General features: G+C 48.0%; 1 protein-coding gene across 4 annotated transcripts in view; it reads left to right on the plus strand.

Moving 5' to 3' along the window:
* Nucleotides 1-2,875: 2,875 nt before the first annotated feature.
* NPAS2 (neuronal PAS domain protein 2) overlaps nucleotides 2,876-23,194 on the plus strand; it is a 194,044-nt gene continuing 173,725 nt past the window's right edge. For all 4 annotated transcript variants that reach the window (XM_082641953.1, XM_082641951.1, XM_082641949.1 and 1 more), the window contains exon 1: nucleotides 2,876-2,956. The gene's annotated coding sequence lies outside the window, so the exon portion shown is untranslated. The remainder of the gene's footprint in view (nucleotides 2,957-23,194) is intronic.

The following is a 23,194-nucleotide window of genomic DNA, read 5'->3' on the forward strand; positions in this document are numbered from 1 at the left end:
TGAGTAATGCACAGATTTTGATCCAATGAGACTTTGTTATCTGGTCGATGAAAAATTCTAGCAGCAATGTCACCTCCTCCAGGAAGCCCATCCTGATTCTTCTGGCCTCATCTTTATCCCTGCCTTTACATTGTAAACCCTTCTTGTACAGACATAAACTGCTATCAAATTTCCCTCCATCCCTCACAGGCCAAGCCCAGCCTGATTCATGACAAGCCTTCAACAAATGCCAATAAAAGGAACTGAACTGCCAAATGCAAAGAATGAACAGGAGGTAAACTTCCCTCTTTGACACTTGTCTACATTTGGGGAAAGGGCATGATGTGCTCTGGTCCTGACTGGGTTCTCTGCTGCAGACTCCACTCCCCCTTATGGTCAGACAGGTGTCCTACCCCAGTGGAATTAACATTAGGAGGTGGGATGGCATCTGGAATAAGTACAACTATGTATACAACATCTCCATGATCAAAAGGCAGGAACCACGCACTTAATAGGATATCCTACCAGGCAACAGGTAAAAACAGACCGTAGCAAAAATATTTGTTGCACTGTGGAATTACTTGCTGTGTTATTTCTGTAGGCCATTTGTTTCCTAAAAGATCGTTTAACGATTGTTCAACTGGTTCCCAAAAGGGAGAAGGAGGAGGGAGCTGGAATCATTTTCAAAGCAAGAAAGGAAGGGAGGTGGCTTTAAATTCTGCATTAAATCCGGTTAAAGGCACACAACTTTATCCTTTAGTAGATGTTAGTCATGGCCACGCTTTAAGGGCAGGGCAAAACATACTTGCCCGAAGTAAAGGGAGAGGGTAAAAGAACAAAGCAAAATAAAGTTTTAAAATGTTCTCCTTTTGGAAAGGGAGGTACTTCAAGACCACAACGTGCCAAATGCGTCCTCCTCCTTGAAAAGCCCTCCAAGTCAGAAGCAAGCCTAAGAATAACAGCTTCTCAGGATGCGCAAAGCTCCTGCAGCTGATTATTTTTCAGGAGGAGAATTAGACAAAAATAATACAAGAGGGAAATAAAGAGAATGACCTACTTTACAGGGGGGGAAAAAGGAGCTCTGTGTGAGCGTTTTGATCTAATTGACAGTGCGGCGCTGCATGCCCAAATAAGGCGTTGTGGGTCGGGTCTGCGCGGTAGAGGGTTTGTCTTGAACTCGAGCCGGGAGAGAATAAAGCCAGGGCCCTGGAACCGAGTTGGGGGCCCCGTCTGATGTTCAGAGGAAAGGCCCTAGGAGATTCCTTCTGGCCACAAAACAGGAGTCGGATGGAAAAGGACCGGTGGGGGCGCTTTCCTCTCCAGGGCTACTTGCAGGAATGTGTGAAGAACCCAGGGACATCTGAAAAAAGGCTGCTAGGTGCAGAGCGCTGCGCCAGGCGCTGTACCTCTGTGATGTCTGGGAAGGGGGACCTCCCGCGGGTAGGAGACCTCGCCCCTCCTTTGGGCTTCTCGCCAGGCGCCTCCACGTGGGGAACGCCGCCGCCGAGGATGGAGTGGGGTCTGCTAGGCTAGGGGAAGCTTGTCACCGTTCCGGGCCTCGGCGGGGTGCGGGGTCTCCCCTTCCCACCCGATTCTGTCTCGGAGCCCAGCAGACTATGGAACAGCAGCTTTTGGCTCCTGGGACTATTTATGTGCACGTGTCTGTGTTCGGTGAAAGCCTCCCTGTTTCCTCGCGCGCGCCGCTCCAGCTTCTCCTTTTCTTGGATTCTCGCCTGTCTCCTCCCACAGAGGGAAAAAAAAAAAAAAAAGGTCACGTATGTTTGGAAAAATATGTAGGTCAGTGGAACATTTCCTGCACTGGTGCAAAATGAGAGGAGGGCAGCGGGGGAGGGGAGGGAGCGGCCGCCTGGAGCTCCGGGTGCGCGCTCCTGGCCACGGTCCCCCACCCCTCGTGCCTCTGCTTAGGAGGGGGGCAATGAGCCCGCTCCTTTCCATCCTTGACCCATTTTCCGGACCAGCTACGTTCGCCTTGAAAAAAACAGCGATCATTCCTCCCCAGCAGGCGGTCCTCCGCGAACCGCGCTCGCCGGCGTCTCCTCGACCCTCGCCGCCTCTCATTGAGAAAGCGCAGTGGTCGGCGCGCAGAGACGCGCCCGGTGCCTTGGCTGGGGCTCCGCGAGCAGGCCCGCCCCGCGAGGACGGCGTGCAGGGGACCGCGATGGCGCGCTCACCCCCCAGCGCACGGGACAGCGGGGTGGCCGCGGGCAGGGCGAGGGTCGGCACGGGGCAGGGGAGGAAGATTCCCTGCCACCCCCATTGACAACTTTGACGGGACCTCAGCCGGCAGCCCCGCATCTGCTGGCCTTCCCTCGGGCCAGTTTCCCTCTAAGCACATCCCCAGTCCCGACCCCTCGCCCCCGACCGGACCCCGCCGCGCGTCCCCGGCAGCCCAGCGGAGGCGGTGGCTGCCTAGGGGCGCGGGTGTCTGCGCCGCCCAGGGAAGCTGGGAGGTCCGGGGGTCCATCTGCCCGTACGGCGCGCAGGGTGCGTGGCCCAGGCTGGGTCGCGGCCAAGGCCCGGCGGCGTGCGGCCAGGAGAGACCCGGCCGGCGGCGGCGGCGGCGGCAGCGGCAGCGGAGGGAAGGAGGAGGTGGAGGAGGAGGAGGAGGACCGAGAGGAGGCGGGAGGAGGGAGGGGGAGGAGGAAGAGGCGGCCGCGACTCTCCCCGCCGGCTCTGCGTGCGGAAGAGTTTGCCGCGCGAGCAGCGGGCCTCCCGCAGGAGCCAAGGGAACCCGCGGCGGCGGCGGCGGCGGCCCGGGAGCCGCGGCCGCGTAGCTCCGAGACCCGCAGCCGCGGCGGCGGCGGCGGCGGCTGCTAGAGCAGCGCCTCCCGCCGCCGCCCGGGAGGAGCTCGCCGCGCCCGCTCGCCTCCTCGGCTCCCAGCGGCGGCGGCGGGAGGCGCGTCCTCCCGGCCCAGTCCGCGCCCGGCCCCGCGGGGCCGCCCCGGCCCGCTCCGAGGTAAGGGCCGCACCCCGGGACGCGGGTGGCCCGGGTGGGAGGACGTGCGCGCGGGGTCGCGGGACTCCGTCACCTGCTCGCCGGCGCGGTGGACACGCGGGATGGGGAGGGACGCTTGGGCCCGGGGCTGCGCGGCGCGGGGGTCGGGGGCGCGGGGCGGTTGGGTCCCCACCCCCAGTCCCGGGTCCCGCGGCGGGGACATCGCGTCCTGCGGGACCGCAGCGGCGGCCGGGCGGGTGGGCGCCGGGTGCGTCTCGCCAAAGAGGCAGAGGACGAGACACCCCGAACCTCAGGATCTGGGGTGCTCTGAGAGTACCTTCGGGGTGGGCGGAGGCCGTGCCCGGGTAGCAGCCTCGAGGGTCGCCCATTGGCCTCCCCGAGCCCCACCGCGCGCCCCCACCTCGGAGCGTGGGGGCGCCGCGGACCCCCGGAGAGAGTGCCGTGCGCGCCCCGGGCACCACCTAGGTCGGAATTGGTTCCGGGCCGGAATGGGTGCCGAGCCTGCCCCCTGGACGCCCGGAGAGCGCGTGGCTCAGCCCCTCGCGCCGCCGTGCCACCCGGAGCTCCTCAGGTTGGATGCCAGGGTGTTGTTTTGTTGGGAGGTGTGCCCCCTCCCGGAGCCGAGGAGGGAGGCTTACCTTTGACCTTTCCGTAGAGCGCCGCGGGGTCGGTAACGAGGGGGGTGGTGGTGGAGGGGGGTAGGGACGGGTACCAAGGGGCCAAATTAAAAACCAACCCCTCTCCTCTGCCTGCCCCTCCTTAACTGCTCAAGGTAAGAAAGTTTGTTTTCAGCCCTGTGGTTCATAAATAATTAGTAACCAGTTTTGTCGATGAAGCAAGATGGAAACCTTAAAAATACGTACGCACTTCCAGAAAGTCTAAAAGCTCCCAAGGTTGTATCCGGGAGGCTTTAGTTCGGAAAGTTAAAAGCCCCTGAGTTCAACAGGTGTTCAGAAGGGGTCCGAAAGGGGAGAGCTTGGCGAGTTTCGTCTTTTTAGTACGTGCTCCTTTGATTCATTAAATTGATTGGCCTGTTTCTTTAAGGTAAAATATTGAGTAGTTATTAACTTAATTAGCAGAGACGAACTGGTCATTCTTGGTCATTTAGAACCCAGACCTTCTTTTCCTTAGTAGAAGGGTGTTCCCTATTTGGACTTCCCAGATAATTAGCTGTAAGGCAGTTCCTGGCAGGGTTCGGCCCTGTCCATTCCTCTGTCTATCGGACACTAGCTAACTCAGTCCCTGATCAGTGAATTGACCAACTCATTATGACTTGCATTAAAACACAGCAAGTTTTAATTGCTCTTCCTTGGGAGGTGCTAGTTCAAAATTCAAGGGCAAGTCGTAGCTGTGTCTTTCTGCCCAGATTTCTTGAAGGAGAAGTTTGCCAAAAATAACCCCCAAATGTATTTTAAAATAACTCCCCAATACATACGATGTTTAAATGAGCTATTCAGGTTTGGGCCACTATTTTGCAAAAGCAAAAAATCTGTTTGACTGCCCAGCTAAACCAAGACTGGTAGAAGTATTGGCATTTCTCAGCAGTCTACCTAAAGATTTAGTTAAAAATAAAGTGTGCACCGTAAAGGTTTTCAATAATTGTCTTCCATCTCACAGAGAGATGTGGAGTGTGGATTAGAAGAATTGTAAATATGCTGTTTTTAGCCATTTTCTGCTTGGAAATCGATGCCTCTGTTTATTTGCTGATCTGTAGCAGACGTAGAATCAGTTTTATTCTCACTGCTCCCCATACTGACTCCCATGGAGGCCAGGGAAGGGAATATATTCCAGGGGAAATATGTTATTAATAAAACGTTACCCCCCCAAAGAGTTAAACATGCCAAGAAAATAACCAAGTGAGGCTTCACTAATTAGTGTGATGAAAAACATTCCCTGATTGGAGAAGTGAGTGTTCAGATGGTGGCTCAGGAATTCATCTTTCTGTAGAAAATGACAATTGTTTTTAAGCTCGTTTGATTCTTGTAAGCGTTTGGGCCCCTTTTTACTATTTCTGGCTATTTAATTATGAAAATGATTAAAAAATAGTAAAAATCGTTTAAAATGACGACATCATCTGATGTGTGTCGTTATGAAGTTGAATTCATCTTATTTTTGGAACAATCTTTCTTAACTCTTGGTAATCTTTAAAGCTGGCTCTTAGCATTGCAACTAGTTTTTAGGTTAAACATTCAAAATTAGTGATTTCTTTCAGATTAAAATAATAATGCATGCATATGCTCTTTATATCACAACCTTTATAGTAATTTTTCATAAATTTGGCTTTGGAACCTTAGCCTCCAGAGGGCTAAGTCCTTTTTCTTAATTTCTAAAACAAGTATGTATTTTATTCTTTCCGTGAAAAGTCAGTTTTTCCATGGTGATCCAGGCACCGACTGTCCTATGTTGATGCCATGCACAGGGTGGCATCTCTTTCCCAAGAGAGGTCAGATTATGAGGTGTTGAAAATAGCCCAGTGACACCGTATTCTTGGCTTTCTTACAGCAACAGTGTAATTGGCTGCATCAAAGAAGCATGTAATTGAGTTTTGCATTTAAACAGTGGAAATGATATGCATTATTTGCTTACAGAAATATTTGATTAGCACGTTCCTGATCTTCATTCTATGTGTAGCAAAGATAGGAGGTCAGGGACTGCCACATTCAGACTCTCCCCAGCATCTCATCCCTCGGAGGTCTTGCTCATCATCAGCACTCAGTAATAAGTAGGTGTAGGAAATGAGCTGACTTGTCGATGACAGTTATCCAAAGGGTAGAAATTGCTGAATGCTAATGGGGTACTCAACTCTGAGTAATTCTAGTTTAAATCTGAAGATGATTAATAGCACCTTAGAGCACTAAATAAACACTTACTAAATGTGAACATATTTAAAGGAGGAATTTTTTTTTTAATGCAGTCTTTATCTAAGGCGCTGCTGTTTCTCACGGAATTCTTTGAGGTTGGGGATCACTTGGCATTTTAAGCAAGGTAATCTCTTGGGTAAAGTTCCCCCAGAGATCACTTGAACTTTTGTGGGTCATAAGACAATGTGTGGTTTCCGTATGATGACTCAGAATGGAAACGAAAGTTTATCTTTGTTTATCTTCTACGTAGGTGTGAAAAAACAAACAAAGGTATATTAAAAAAAGTGGAGGGTGCAGAACTTCACGCGTCAAACTTTATAGCGCGTGGCATTGATTGTCTGGGGACCTTGGGTCTGGGTTGGGACCTGAGATTCTGCATTTCTTACAAGATCCCAGGTGTTCCGGAGGCTGTGACACACTAGAAGTTTCTGGAATATTCTTAATTCAGTTCTGCCTCTGTTGACCAAGCATCTATTTGCGTAGTAGGCCCAGGTGACAGGGAAAGAAAGCACATGGGTCCTCCCTGCCCTCAAGGAGCTAAGATGAGGAAGGGAGATTCTTTCTAGACTGAAATGAGGCCCTGGAACACCACTCTTCAGTGGTGTGGCCGGGTTTTTCTGGTAGGGCTCTCACATTGGTCATCCTTGATCTCTAGTTTTCTTTAAATGGAAAGCTCTGTGACTTGCCAGGAAATAAAATGCAGATATTGAAATCAGACAGACCTGGGGTAGCCTCCCTGCTCAGCTACTGTGTGACTTGGGGCAACTTTTGTAACCATCCTGAGCCTCAGTGTCCTGGTTAGAAAAAATAATGGGAATAATGCTTGCCTCGTCAAGTTAGTAGGATGACCAGTGGAGGACACATGTAAGGCATAACAAAAGGGCTTGCTTTTCTTACTGCTGATGGCTGCGGGGCAAGGAGGAAGAAGAGGTTCCTAAAAATATTTTTGTGCGTAGTTCACCAATTCGAGATTCCATGTGGTTCATCAACAAACCCAGGGTCGGCAGTAGAGAGCCCCGCCTGGGGATGGAGGGCGGGCAGCTGTGCAAGTTAACGGGATGCAAAATGGGATGATGGGAAGCACCCACATCTCCACTCTTCTCCTGCAGGGCCCTGGCTTCTGGAGAGCCTCGGTGATACTCTTCTAGCAATATATTTACCTGAGGCTGTTCCTGGTACTCACCCTGCAGGTTCTGTTGATCGAGACCGACTGGTGTTTGTGGCAATCAGGCACGCCTTAAAAATATATTTTGGGGGGAAGGGTATTGGTGTGTCCCTGGCCAGGCCCTTTTAAGGGTCAGAGCCATCCATCAGCCCTCTTCGGTTTAATCTGAGCTCCCTGAAGGCAGTGTGGGGGTGGGTGGGAATTCACCACCCAGCCCTTTATACTTCATGCTCTGAGGCGATTGCTTCCTCCTGACGTCTGGGGAAGATGGATGTTCCAAGGAAGCCGTCTCCTTCACCCTGATTTAAGGAGGGGTGATCTGGGTAGCCCTCTAAATACTTCAGCCCACGCTGCTCTTATGTGTGTATGTCTGAGAGTTCCACCTATTATTTGCAAAGGAGATTTCTCTGCGCCCGTTCCTACTCCATGCCCTGCCCAAATAAACCTTGAAAGCCAAGTGCAAGAGAATGGCAACGGCCTGTGTGACCCTGTGATAGGCGTGAGGGCAGGACAAGTAGAGCAGCGATTGGAGCGAAAGCAGACCTGGGGGAGGGGGTGTGGTAACAAGGGAGGGAGGGCGGGGCAGGGAGCATCTGAACACCTAAAATGGGGATCACAGCAGAGGCGGGGCCCGAGGGTAGGAGGTGGGACCCAGGGCCCGGACTTTATGCGTGTCGCTACTTTGCTGAAGGCCGTGGAGGGTTATGTCCCAGGTCACTGAAAATCGTCTGGGCTTCCGGTGGACACAAGCACTCCTAAAGGAAGGCAGGTGACAGAGCTGAGCTGCGCGATACTTCCAGCCTTTTCTGAACCAAAAGTGGCGCTGTGCAATGTCTCGAGGGATATCTGCGCCCCTTTGAAAGTCAAAATACTGAGAACTGGAGAACATTGTAAAAGTTATTTTTCTGTTATGAAAGTATACTTAATTTTTGGCAAATGTAGAAAAGACTGAAGAAAATGAAATTACCCACAATCTCCCTTCAGTCTTTTTTCTATGCATTAGAATTATTATTATTATTATTTTGTGTGTGTGTGTGTGTGTGTGTGGTACGTGGGCCTCTCACTGTTGTGGCCTCTCCCGTTGCGGAGCACAGGCTCCGGACGCACAGGCTCAGCGGCCATGGCTCACGGGCCCAGCCGCTCCGCGGCATGTGGGATCCTCCGGGACCGGGGCACGAACCCGCGTCCCCTGCATCGGCAGGCGGACTCTCAACCACTGCGCCACCAGGGAAGCCCTAGAATTATTTTTTTTAATGTTAGATTTTTAAAAATAATATAATCTTTTAAAATTTTCAAATAATCCACAACTACTTCTTAGTAAAAAGAAAAGGATCCGCTTTGCTGTCTGGTCCTACCTAACCATCACCCCCTTTTTTCTTCTGGGTAGAAACCTGATTTTGCTCAGGAGTCAACCCTAGTCCACATGTCTCGGGTAAATCCTGATTGGCTGAGCAACCATGGGGCGGGGCCTGTTGTCCTCGCCAGTGATTGGCTCAAGGTGAACAGATGGCCCTCATCCTGGCCAATCAAACGTGAGGGTGGGTTACTGGGGGGCTTCCCTGACTCATAAAAAGAGGCGTGGGAGGAAGTGGCAGCTTTTCTTCTTATGGACACAATGCCTGAAAGTGGGGCAGCCGTCAGCCAGCAGAGCAGGCTGGGCCAGGTCCCAACTGACCTGGGGAAGAATGCAAAGGTGAAGAATGGGGCCTCCACAGTGCCCTTGACCTTCCAAATTACCCAAGAGGAGTCTCTGATTTAGGACGTTTGGGAGATCCTGAAACCTTCCTGACCCCTTAGAGCAGGTCGAGTTGGGTTTTTTTAGCTGTAGCCAAAAGCATCCTAACTGATGCATCCCACAGCTCTCCACCCCGCTCAGGAGGTGATTGCTGTTAGCCATGTGGGTGTAACCTGCTAGTCATTTTCGCTGCATTTACATGTATACCCATATATGTACATTTTCTTTTTAAACCAACAGAACTAATTCTATGAGTTTTATTTAGTGACTTTTTTGTGTGTGGCATGAGGTGGTTTTTTTTGGTCATTTCTTATATCTATTCTTTTTAAAGGTTACATAGTAATATTCAAAAGTATGGCTGACACATAATTCATTTAACCCATTCCTTACTGTTAAACATTTATTGTGCTTTGTTTCCACTTCTTGACTATTGCAGACATTGTTTGTATTAACTTCCTGATCTGTATATCTTCAGGTACATTTCAGATTTTTTCTCAGGGACTACCAGTGGAGGATTCCTGGGTAAAGGGGCACACCTCTTTGAAAGATTGATAGATGTTGCTAGGTGTATGGCTAAAACAGTGTGGAAGGGTGCTGTGTCTCCATGTCTTAGCCAAACTCCAATTCATTGAACGTTTCGGGTAAACATGGTTTTAATGGCTGTGTAATAGTCCACGATAATTGTTTTTGGAGTGTTTCAGTGGTTTGTGAGGACACACAGGAGAATATTTGAAATGGAGGCTCTCCATGAAAACTAACTAGACATGATCAACCTTGCAGTAATCTCCAAAGAGTCCTGAAGTGGTGTTAGGAGACAAACCCCTCCAGTGATCTGTTTCCAAGGAAACTTGGAGGAGACAGTCTACCAGACCCTCCTCAATCCAGTCAGACAGTGGGCTGCCCAAGCGTTTCTAAGAAGCTTTGTTGTTTCTGAGATCCACAGAGTTTTTACTCTGACAGACGTTCTATCTCTGAATATACAGGAGTCATTTAAACAAAGACTTCATGCATTTCATGAAGCAGAGCTGAAATATGAGTTTGCTGTATGAAATTTTCCAATTCTGCAAGAGAAGACAGGAAAGCAAATGGGATGGATGAAACACATAAAACATGTTAATCACATTTTTTCACCTTAATTCAGAGAAGAAAATCTAATGTTTCAAGGAAGTTCCCAGGGACAGGGTAATTCCATTTCAAGTCTGGTGCCTAATCATTGATCCTCACTAATAGCCTATTTCAGTGAAATTCAGATTTATCTTTAGTGCTATCTACAGAATTTCAATTTCAATTTCAGAATTTCAGAACTAGAAGGCTTCAATTTTTCCTCTGTTCCATTTTGCAAGGTTAAGGCCTATTTAGAAATAGGCAGCATGGGACTTCCCTGGTGGCGCAGTGGTTGGGAGTCCGCCTGCCAATGCAGGGACGTGGGTTCAACTCCTGGTCCCGGAGGATCCCACGTGCCTTGGAACAACCAAGCCCATGTGCCACAACTACTGAGCCTGCGCTCTAGAGCCCGTGAGCCACAACTACTGAGCCCACGTGCCACAATTACTGAAGCCCACGTGCCTAGAGCCCATGCTCCACAACAAGAGAAGCCACCGTAATGAGAAGCCCATGCACCGCAATGAAGAGTAGCCACCGCTCGCCGCAACTAGAGAAAGCCCGCGCGCAGCAATGAAGACCCAACGCAGCCAAAAAATTAATTAATTAATTAAAAAGAAACTATGCCCTTAAAAAAAAAAAAAGAAAGAAATAGGCAGCATGATAGATGTACACATTGCAGTGTGAACCGTCAGCCTGCATGTTGTCAGAGTGGGGGAAGGGTTAGACATTGCCTCGCAGCCTGAGAAGTTTTTGGGAGGAGGTGGGTTGGAGTGAGACAGGGAAGAGCCCATCCGGCTACTGAGTTGATCCAACAAATCATGGATTTTCCACATCAACACCCCCATTTGTACCATCTACAAAAGACATGGCCTGAGGGGAAGGGTCCAGGGGAGGGATAGATTGGGAGTTTGGGATTGACAGGTACACACTACTATATACAAAATAGATAACCAACAAGGAACTCTGTTCAATATTCTATAATAACCTAAATGGGAAAAGAACTGGAAAAAGAGTAGATACATGGGGACTTCCCTGGCAGTCCAGTGGTTAAGACTCTGCGCCACCACTGCAGGGACACGGGTTCAATCCCTGGTCAGGGAACTAGGATCCCGCAAGCCAAGCTCCGAAATAAAAAGAATAGCTACACGTATATGTAGAACTGAATCACTTTGCTGTACGCTCGAAACTAACACAACATTGTTAATCAACTATAGTCCAATATGAAATTTGGAGTATAGTTGGCTTTGGGCTTCTCACCGCGGTGGCTTTGCTTGTTGCAGGAAAAGAAAGGAAACTAAAAAAAAATAAAGGAGAGTTCCTCAAAAAAAAAAAGAAAGAAAAGGAATTAACAAATTTAAAAAAAAAGACATGGCGTCGTCATGGTGTCATCATCATTTACTACATAAGATGCCTGTTTCCCTGGAGATCATGTTCTACAAAAACTAGGAAAACAATTTAAAACCCCCAGTATTGGTGTGTGTGTGTGGTGGGGTGGAATGTTGCCAAGAGCAAATTGTTGTGTCGCTCTGGACTATCAGTTCCTCCAAAGACCCAAAGCAGAGATTTCTCTTGACCTCACCAAGGCATTCTTAATGGTCAGGGAGGATTTTATTTCTAAAATCCTCCCTTCCCCTTTACGTGGATTGTCAGAGAGAGAAACTCATTCACAGCAAATTTGCATGGGGGTTTTGTCGAGGTTTTACTATCTCTCCGGCTAGAGAACTTTCTTCTGTTGCCGATCCTGTGTAGCCCTTGGCTGATAATAATCACTTGGATTTATGGCTCAAGACAAACTGATTTCATTGGAGGTAAGAGAGCTTCTGATCTTTGAGCCACTTTGGGGGCTTCCCCGCAGTGTGTCCGCTCCAGCCTCTGCCTCTCAGCTCCCGACACTGAGGGGCCGAGGCGGCCCCATTCTGCCTGGTCCTGGGATCCTGGAAGCACTTGTCACCCGCCACAGTCCCTCTCTGGGAGTCTGTCACTCACCTCCACACACCAGGTTTACCAACATGGGGTGGCAGCTGAGAGAAAACCTCCGCCCTGTGACTGTCACCTTTATTTTCATTGGATCTGGAAAGGCTCCACTTCGGGAGGCTGTGTCCAGGGGAAGCACAAGACCCCTCGATTTTAGAGTTAAATGAAGGTGGCCTTGATGAGCACAGACCCCTTCCCGTGCATCTCACATCCCAGTCCTGACTTCTGCACTAGCTCAGGTTTGCGTTTTCACCTTCTCGGCCGTCATTCACCCCTCAGCAGGCTGACTCTTGGTTCTCAGAGCTCTGAGTCCTTCACTTGCTTTCAGGTGACCCACAGGATGCTTCCGGGCAGGGCTGCAGCCATGACTCTCTAACAGTTCGGTTTGGACCCGGCGTCCCGGATCATTGCCCTGGTCCACATGTGTGCATGTCATTCTTGTGCCTGAGCCTGAGCTCAGGCTGGTCTGCGAGCCCCCCGCACCCCACACCTCGTGCAGGGCCGGCAGGTAGGCGATCACAGGGCTCAGTGGACGTTGGGTTCCCAGCTGCCACACAGCAGGTGTAATCTGCTCAGCAGTGTCCGAGGAAGCTCAGCAGCCCCCGGCTTCCTGCACAGGGGCCGCTGGCAACTCAAGTCACCTCCCCACCTGGGGGCAGCTCATCACTCATCTTCATCCTGGATGTCCAAGCACTTCCTTGGGAGGTTCTCCCGGCTGGATCTGCCCTGGCAGGTCCTCAGCCAGTGCCTCTACCTTGGCTGCCCAGGGCCAGGCCACCATCCCCTGTGCTCTGAGAAGACACCCACATCTGGGCAGTGAGACATCCGCCCAGCTTGTGCCCATTTATCTGGACCTGTGCTGTCGGGTCCATATGGAGTTACTGGGTGGGGGTGGCCTGATTCTCCCCTCTCGTATCTCCTCCGGCCTCGACTAGTGGCGTTCTCCAAGCACACAGGAGAAGCTGCAGCTAACCAGCTCCAGAGGCTGGGACGGCCCCTTCCTGCAAAGACCTGGGAACTTGCGGGGTGTGCCTATGTTTTAAAAAGAAGAATAGTTCCCTCTGTGTTCCCAGTTTCTCCAAAACTGGGCTGTGTTTGTACCGGTCAGTTGTTCAGAGTGGCCAGCTGTCTAACCTCTGCTTTATGGACCAAACCCTGGTTTCCGTCTTGCCGTGTGTCTAAGTTCTTGTCTCTGTTAAGCAGCAGAGTCTCGTCCCTCAGGTTGTGGGGTGGCATTGTTAGGAGGATCTCACTTGAGGCTGTGTTTGTATTTTCTAACATCTCCTGTATGTATATTGCAACCTGTTTATATGAGATACTTGTAAAAGCCTGTAGCCTTTTTCTCCCATGTGGCAGCATTGACCTAGGACCTGATTTTCAATCACAGCATGGGGTGGCCATCGCCGTGTGGGTCAGCAGCATTGTTTTCTTTTTTTATTGAAGTATAGTTGATTTACAATGTCGTAGTAGTTTCTGGTGTACAGCGGAGTGATTCAGTTATACATATGTACACATTCTTGTTCATATCCTTTTCCATTATGGTTTATCAGAGGATATTGAATAGTGTCCCCTGTGCGCTACAGTAGGACCTTGTTGTTTATCCCTGCTCTGTCTACTAGTTTGCATCTGCTAATCCCAGACTCCCAATCCATCCTTCCACCATCTCCCTCCCCACCTTGGCAGCCACAGGTCTGTTCTCTGTGTCTGTGAGTCTGTTTCTGTTTCACAGATAAGTTCATTTGTGTCATATTTTAGATTCCACATGTAAGAGATATCATACGATGTTTGTCTTTCTCTGTCTGACTTACTTCGCTTAGTATGATCATCTCTAGGTCCATCCATGTAGCTGCAAAGGGCATTATTTCAGTGTTTTTTAGGGTGAGTCAGCAGCATTTGACAATGACTTACTGAAGACAGCTTGTGGCCCGCAGCAGAAAGCCCTGACACCCTGACATGGTCGCTGTGGCCAAGTGACCTCGGCAAGTCACATACACACCAAAACTCAGTCTCTTCATCTTAACAGGGAGGTATGGATACTGAAGGGGGAAAACCAAGAGGAGAGAATGTTTGTGAAAGAGTTCCATAACTGAAACGTTGCAGTACTCTTATTACTTGCTGTTGTGACCAGCTCGTCATTCAAGCTCCTCCACACCCAGCTGGGTAAACGCCAGCCCCAAGGTGACTTCTTTCTGAATGAAGTACTTGGTTTTGTTTCACACAAGGTACATGCTAGCAATTAAAAACACAATATAGGCCAGTGTTCTCTTGAAAGCTAACGTCATGGGAAAAAGTGAAATCCTTCAACTATAGAAGCCAAATGCTTAGAACATCTTGGCAGTGGCTTGGGGTTACAGTTTGCTTTCGAAAGCTTTTGCCATTTATAAGAACAAAGTAGCCTGATAACATTTGGTGTCTGAAAATTCAAACTAAATCAAATAGACTCAGCATGTCCCCATGAATGCTAAGATTTTATGGGATGTGTGGGGCATTTTGCCATGATAAATGTGATGTGCTATTTCTTGTGACCTTTTGTTTCTTTCTAAAGAGGGTTGGCCTGTGGAATTGGGACTCAGCTCTGACCACCCTGGAAGAATCCTGTGACTTTCCTCCTGTGTCAGAATTCCTTACAGAGCAAGGATCTCCTGATTCTCAGTGGAACCAGGAGTTTAGTCTTTGGACTGGACACACACAAATATGCCAATTCTGGTTAATAAGTTGGTTTTCATTGTGGAGAACTGTGTGGAGGTTCCTTAAAAAACTAAAAGTAGAGCTACCATATGATCCAGCAATCCCACTGCTGGGCATATATCCAGAGAAAACCATAATTCAAAAAGAGTCATACACCCCAATGTTCATAGCAGCACTATTTACAATAGCCAGGACATGGAAGCAACCTAAATGTCCATTAACAGATGAATGGATAAAGAAGATGTGGTATATATATACATATATACACACACACAATGGAATATTACTCTGCCATTAAAAAGAATGAAATAATGCCATTTGCAGCAACATGGATAGACCTAGAGATTATCCTATTGAGTGAAGTAAATCAGACAGAGAAAGACAAATATATGATATCCCTTATATGTGGAATCTTTTCTTCTTGTAAAAGATTTAATTTTATTTATTTTTGGCTGTGTTGGGTCTTCGTTGCTGTGCACGGGCTTTCTCTAGTTGTGGCGAGCTGGGGTTACTCTTTGTTGCGGTGTGTGGGCTTCTCATTGCGGTGGCTTCTCTTGCGGAGCATGGGCTCTAGGCTTCAGTAGTTGTGTGCAGGCTCAGTCATTGTGGCACGCAGGCTCTAGAGCTCAGGCTCAGTAGTTGTGGTGCACAGGCCTAGTTGCTCTGCGGCATGTGGAATCTTCCCCGACCAGGGATGGAACCCCATGTCCCCTGCATTGGCAGGCGGATTCTTATCCACTGTGCCACCAGGGAAGTCCCATGGAATCTTAAAAAGTGGTACAAATGAACTTATTTACAAAACAGAAATAGAGTCACAGATGTAGAAAACAAACTTATGGTTACCAAGGGGGAAAGGGCAGGGGAGGGATAAATTGGGAGGTTGGGATTGACATATACACACTACTATATATAAAATAGATAACTAATAAGGACCCGCTGTATAGCACAGGGAACTCTACTCAGTACTCTGTAATGACCTATATGGGCAAAGAATCTAATAGAAAAATGTATATATGTATATATGTAACTGATTCATTTTGCTGTACACCTGAAACTAACACAACACTGTAAATCACCTATACTCCAATAAAAATTAATTTAAAAAATAAGTTGGTTTTGAGATGGAAGGAAAGGACCTACAATGGACTGAATATTTGTGCCTCCTCCAGAATTCATATGTTGAAACCCTGATCCCAATGTGATGGTGTTTGGATGTGGGACTTTGGGAGGTGATTAGGTCATGTGGGTGGGGCTCTCGTGGATGGGATTAGTACCCCTATAAGAAGAGGCCAGAGAGCTCAGTAGCCCTCCTTCCACCACGTGAGGACACAACAAGAAGGCCCCCACCTGCAGGTGGCAAGTGAATCTTAACCAGAACTGACCACGCTGGCACCTTGATCTTGGATGTCTGGCCTCCCGGACTATGAGAAATAAATTCTGTCATTTAAGCCACTCAGTCTCTGATCATTTGTTATAGCTGCCAGAATGGACTGAGATAGGACCTCAGAGATCATCCAGCACAAGGTAGCTCACCTTTTCCAGATGAAAATTAGAGGTTCAGAAAGCAAAGGGGCCTCTCCCTGCGCCTGGAGCCCCAGGTCCTGCAGCCAGGTGGATCTGCTGACCCTTCCAGGAGGTTCTGTGCTTCCCTTTTTCCCTGAGACCTGAAGATGTTGCTTCTCAGCTGAGATCCAGCCAGTGCAAGGATGAGGCTTTCCCCAGCCTCGGCCAGTACGCTCACACCCGGATGTACTGGGAGGGGAAATGCCTGCAGCTTGAATGGTCAGCTTCCCCCCAGATCCGTCCTGTCTCTCGGAGCACCACGCAATCTGCTCTTCACTGTGACGGTCAGATAAGGGAGTCAGAGTCCCGGGGTTGCTGGGAATGGAGGACAGGCAGGACACAAGACTGTCCACTTTCACTTCTGGAGCCCACTCACTCTTGGAGCTGCTGACATCCGACTTCCTTCCAGATAAACAAAATAGAAGCACAGAACTCGCTCACTTCCAGGATGAAGGATGAAATGCTTCTTTATTTGAACAACTTCCCAAAGTGCTTCTCACATCTGGGGGGCCGGGGTCCATGGTAGGACTTTCCCACCTGCATGTCTTTTATACCTTAACTTTGTCACCTGTGCCACTTGGGCCTCTCTTTGTCATGTTTCCTTAACAAATGAGGAAACAGGTAAAATATCATCGGGTCTGGGGTCAGGGCTGTGTCCACTGTCACTGTCGCACACATGAGCGCCTTGCATTCGACAGCAGTCTCTGGAGGGAAGCGCTGTTTTATCCCCGTTTTATGTACAAGACGCCAAGGCTCAGAGAGGTTAAGAGTCTATCACAGAGACATTCAGAGCAGGAATTTGGATGTAGCTCTTTAAAGAAGTACCAAAAATAGAACAGCCGGTTTTATTTACTTTTTCTGAAATGCCACTTCTGAGAAGCTAGGATATGTAGAAAACGAATTAAGCATCTTACATGTGACTTTTTAAAGTGGGTTTTCTTGAGTATGAGGTTATCATGCGGCTGCTGGAGTAGAAAACAACTCCAATCTGGGGTCCGTTTTCAATGCAGCTCTTTGGAGGAGGAGGCTGTGTGCAAGAGGGCACAAAGAGGAAGGCTGGCAGGGAAATCTTTTTTAGGGCAAAATCATTATTCTGTTCCTTGCCATCTTTTAGTAGCTAACCTGCTTTTCAGAATGGTTTCTTTTGCTGTAATAAGGACTCTTAAATCAGGACACTCCTTCCGCCTCTCCTTGTTTTGTCTGGACTCAGGGACATCTTTCTTTGGCCGAACTCAACATAGAGTCAGCAGGAAAAGGTAGGGGCCGCCTGGGACCACATTTGCGAAAACACTTTCACGTGAGTCTCATCATCCCGGACCTAGAAAACCAGCAGCTGCCTTATTGACGCACGAGCCTCCTGGAAGTCACCTGGGTTAACCTGAAGTGTGCCCCTCCACCCCTGACACACACACACACACACACACACGCACGCTCGAACCTCAGCACTCAGCAGATGCCAAAGAAAATAGATGCAGGAAAGGTATTAAAGACAAGTCGTTTCTTCTTGATTTGACTCCAGGGGAGGTATCTACAAAGCCGGTCCACTTAACTTACGAAGGGCGGTTCAGAAAACCCCAATCCCACCTCCCCCCAGCTTTGGGCAGCTGTGGGCAGAGGGGCTGGGCTTGCCGTGTGGGCCGGGTCAGGTCAATCTGTCCTTGCCTGTCCTCCTGTCCCCACCATTTATGGAAACAGAAGCAAAACCCCAACACAAGCATCCGTACGGTAATTCGGTCTGTCCTAGGATTGGTACACAGAGAGAGGCACAGGCAAAAGCAAATGTGTTCCAGCCACTTTGCTCAGATTTGTACCACACTCACTCCAAAGAGGAAGGATTAGCCCTCCAGCACCTTCTCAGGATGAGTGTGTTACGCTACCCGAGAAATTTCTATTTTTCTTCACGACCTTTTAATAACATCCATCTGAATTATTCCGGGCTGTGTATCAGTTCAGAGAGTTCTAAAAACAAACTGATTTAGCATTCTTTTCTTTTTTTTGGTGGGATCTTAGTTTCCCGACCAGGGATCGAACCTGTGCCCCCTGCAGTGGAAGCACAGAGTCTTAACCACTGGACCGCCAGGAAGTCCCTAAAAACAAACTGATTTAGGAAGGTATTTTGGTGATGGCAAGTTAAACATGTGCCTTGGGCAATGAGGCTGGAGATGGTGGGCTTGGGATTACTTGCTGTCGGGACTAACCATGAACTAATAGGTCCAGGAGTTAACTCTGATTCAAGGGGTACTGCGTTGTACCAGTTATGCAAAGGGTGGGCTATACCAGGTAAATTCCCTTTTTCATCAGTTCCCCACACACAGGACTTTTGGCATCTTGGTTTCAACGCTTTCCTGATTTTTTGGTCTTGCCTTTTGCTCCTATCGTGAAGGTGGGTCTCCTACCCCAAGCATGGTGTCAGGGGAAAGAGGTATACGGGGTTTGGAAGGGATGGTTCACCCCAGTTTTCCCAGCGGGTGAAAAGTTTGATCCAAAATATGAAAAAAACTTTACAAAGAACATGAGATGAGGTCTGTGAAATGTGGGGCTTCTCTTAGTTCTGGGGCAGATTTTTCAGGATCCAGAATTAAAACCAAGAATACCTTTGAGCCCTTTAGGGTAAGCTTACCTGGTGGCAGCCCTTGTGTTGCTATTTCTAGGAAGTTATGACGTTTCCAAACACCTGAGTCATTCAGCAGCTGGTCCCCATCCTTCTGGAATTAATTAATGTTCTAGGGCAAACCTAGTATCCCAAAGAGGTTTGTTTGTTTGTTTGTTTTCCCAGCCAAAGAAGAAGCTGGAATTCATTTGAATCCAGGCAGGATGAAGAATTCATTCAGATAACTTGAGGCCCGTAGTGGATCTATTTTATCTTCTGTCTAAAAGTTGGATTGTAAACTGCCACATTTATCCTACTATCCTAATCTCTTTGTTTTACCTAAGCACGGGTTGCCATTTTTTAAGACAGTTTACATTTTACTTCAGCAATTTCCGCTTTCAGTAACTATCAGGAAACTTCTGGGAAATATCTGGGGTTAGCTTCTAATCTGAGTGAAGATAAACTGAATTTCCTTCAAACTGGTCCTTTTCTCCTCTTCAAGCTGAAGTGAAGAAAAATTGGGCGCGTGTAGAGAAGATGGTGTGGAAGAGACTTGGATTCTTGTGACAGAGTCTCCCCGGGAATTTGTCCTCCAAAGAGGAGAGTCAGGGGCAATAGACCTGGAGGAAACCTCAGAGTCTCAGGCCACCAGCGCCATCATGTCACAGATGGGGAAACTGAGGCAGGACCTGGGCAATGGCAGAGTCCAGCGTGGAAGCAGGTCTCAGTGCCATGTTCTGAGGTCATTGTCTGCTTCTCTTCACCTCCCTCCCCTTTCTTGCCCACCTGCCTTTCAGTGTACATGTTGATCATTTTTACAAAAAGGAACAGGATTACAGCTGTGAAAGAAAAGACAAATACTGCCTAGTTTAAGTCCCCAGATCGCCACCATTGGTTTAGCTCATTTGTATGATTCTCGTAAGTTGGATGGATAAACATTTTTAATTTGCTTTCTCATGATTGCATGCACTGATTTAACTTCTTTTCCTTGACAATTAATTTGCATATTCAGTGCGTTGAGACAGAAGGCGTAGTGGCCCCAGGGCCAGCAGACCCCTGGTCTAGCCCCTTTTACCCGTGGGGAAGTTCGTTATTTCTCTGCATCCTCTGAGAAGTTGAGAATACAAGGCCCACCTTCTGACAGGAAGACAGTCTTTGAACAGTAGTTAAAATGTTTAAATAACACTTTTTTCTTCTTGATGGAGTTTAGGATTTATTGAGAACTGTGCATTGTTAGTACATGCAAAGGATGTTAAGGCAAACTGTTCTCGTCTATATCTGGGGTGTCTATATTTTGATATTTTACATTAAAAACAAACATTAATGGCATTATTTTGTTCACCTCTCCAGACCCCCGGGCCTTTGCCCATGCTGTTCCCCCCCACCTGGAACACCCTTCCTGCCTTTATCACCTGCTGACTCCTGTTCACCCTTTTGGACTCAGCTCTGGCCTCCAGGATCCTTCCCTGAGGGGGTCTAATGGCTGTGCTCCAGAGTCCTACAGAAACTCTTGCATGTCTTTTTCGTGGCAGTATCTAGATGTTACAGTTTGGAAGTTACCAGCTTCTGTGGCTGTCTCCCCACTAGACTGTAGGTCCCTGGGAGTAGAGATCAGAATTTCCCCTTTGTCTTGCAGGAGCTGCTGTGTAGCAGACATGCTCCATCCGTGTTTATTGAACTGAACCGAAGGACAGAAAACTGTTCATTTGAACTGGGTCATGGGACCCACTTTAATAAGGTTACATCATTTAGTCTGGGGTAGGATGGATACATGTATATGTATGGCTAAGTCGCTTTGCTGTGCACCTGAAACTATCACAATGTTGTTAATCACTGTACTCCACTATAAAATAAAAAGTTAAAACAAATAAATAAAGTTACATCACTTAGTCATTTTAGGTCCTTGAGATCCTGTGTTGTATTAAGTGCTCTCCTCAGCCAAGGGCTAATCCACTTGTGTTCACAGGCCCTGTCCTCAAAACGCAATCATCTACCTTCTGGTGGCCACTAGACAATCTTTCTGCTACAGCCTTTCTTCTTGTCTTAATCCTTTTCAGCCCAATCTTCCTGAGGCTTTAGGGTTCAGAATCTGGAATTCCACATCTGATATCTCAGAGAACATCAGGTGCCTGTGAAGTCACATGTCCCATCGCGGACAAGGTCACATAGGCTGGGTGAAAAGAGCACGTGACAACGGATGGTCTGATTCCATTTTAGTTAGAACGTGGAAAAATGAAAGGAGTGATCTCTCTGCCAAACAGAAGTGTGGGGAGGTGGTTGAACACAGTGCTTACAAGTCATGGGGATGGTGTGTAGGCTGCCTGGGTTCAAATCCAGCTCTGCGCCTGGCCAGCTGTGCAACTTAGGAAAGTGGCTCACACCCAGAACCTCCATGTCTTCCTCTGTCCAATGGGGATATGGCAGTGCCTACTCTTTGCTGTTGGCCTGAGGATTAGCTGAGATGCTATATGCAGAGCCCCTAGGATTGTGCTGGCAACACAGGAAGCAAGCAGTGCAGTTAGTTGTCACTATTCTGTTCTCTACAGTGAACATGTTTGCTCAGGCCAATTATACCTATGAAGATTTTGGAAAAAGTATGAAATGTTTGGAGAAAGCCAGCCAGCATAATCCCTACCTGTGTGGCTGGCACTGCTACAGGGCTGTGTAGGAGACAGGCCGGACCAGTGACCGATTGCTGTGCCCAGTGACTAAGTCAATAGCCAGACTGACCCTGCAGAATTACACACACACACACACACACGCTCGCAGAGTTAAGCCCCCAGGTGCCAGGAAAACTGGAGTGTAGTCTCCCTGGGTATCTACATGCCCAAAGGGATGAAACCCAGACTCTGGAAACATCTCAAGGTCATAAAAACCCAGACACAGGAGACTCTCTGACTTCCACAGGTATTTTATTTACATTCCAAAAGGTCAAGGTAAGAACTCAGGGTCCCTTTACCTCCCATCTCAAAGGAGCAAAGGTTTCTCTCCTTCCTTTCTAGACAGGGAGGGAGGCACCTGCTTCTCTCCTGCACAAAAGCAGACAGAATCCTTTGTTTTCCATCCCGCGTCTCTGGGGTGTCATCGGCACGTGTAGGAAGTTCCCATCAGCTCTCATCACCACGCCCAGGGATCTGGGTCTGGGGGCCCACACTGCAGGGTCCCTCCGGCTGCCTCGTGTTTCTGCCGTGTTCATTTATATAAAGCATATAACTGTGAGTTGGCAACATCTCGGACCCTGCACAATTTGACAAACAGGTCCATATAACTGGATGTTTCGCTGGCCCAGAGAACCCTGGGTCCCTGTCTGTAGGACATGTCTGAGGACTGAGGGAGCTGGGTCAGCACAGCACCCAGGGTACATCGGCAGGACCAGGTGACTCCAGGTGACCTCACTGGCATTCCTTCTTTTACCAGAGAGACCCCGTACATCAGTAAACAGCCAGTGTTTACAAATTGTAGCTGGATTCTTTAATAGCAAAGTACAGTTCTAATGAAATGACTCTGCCCCAAGCTGTTCCTGAAAGGAGTGACAAAATGCTGCAGTCTCCTCGTGTTCCCACTTTTGATCAGCCTCATCTGGGAATTTAATACATTTTCTGATCAAAGTCCAAAGTCTCTGCTTTGCTGCAGCTTTAATCTTTAGCTATAAAGCGTCCTTCTATTACGCACACACACACACACACACACACACACAGACACACACACAGACACACATAAAAATCAGGTTACAGCCAAACGGGGGTTGGAGGGGGTGGGTAGAGAATACATATCTAGATAAAAGAGGTAATCAGTGCCTCCATTATGGGAAGGTGCTTGGACAGTTCAGGTAAATGTTAACTATTTTTTCAATGTAACTTTTCAGTATGTTTGAGATATTTTATTCTATATACTGAATTTTGTTCATTGTTGAAATGGTCCTAAGCCATGTTCTGTTATTTTTTGATGTTTATGTCAAGAAAAAGAAGAAAAATAATTTAAATTCAAATGCTTTTTGAACTCCAGTATTTAACTTATTTTTTAAAAATTTTATTCAAATATAGTTGATTTACAATGTTGTATTAGTTTCAGGTGTACAGCAAAGTGCTTCAGTTATACATATATATAAATATATCTTCTTTTTTCCATTCTCTTCCACTATAGGTTATTACAAGGTATTGATTATAGTTCCCTGTGCTATACAGTAGGTCCTTGTTGGTTATCTATTTTATATATAGTAGTGTGTATATGGTAACCTCAAACTCCTAATTTATCCCTCCCCCACCCCCCTTTCCCCTTTGGTAACCATAAGTTTGTTTTCTATGTCTGTGAGTCTGTTTCTGTTTTGTAAATAAGCTCATTTGTTTGTTTGTTTGTTTTAGATTCCACATGTAAGTGATATCATATGATGTTTGTCTTTCTCTGTTGGCTTACTTCACTTAATATGACAATCTCTAGGTCCATCCATGTTGCTGCAAATGGCATTATTTCATTCTTTTTTATGGCTGAGTATATATGTACCACATCTTCTTTATCCATTCATCTGTCAATAGACATTTAGGTTGCTTCCATGTCTTGG

The sequence above is a fragment of the Mesoplodon mirus genome (assembly GCF_964341445.2).
Source record: "Mesoplodon mirus genome assembly, chromosome: 14".
NCBI classification, from domain to species: domain Eukaryota; kingdom Metazoa; phylum Chordata; class Mammalia; order Artiodactyla; family Ziphiidae; genus Mesoplodon; species Mesoplodon mirus.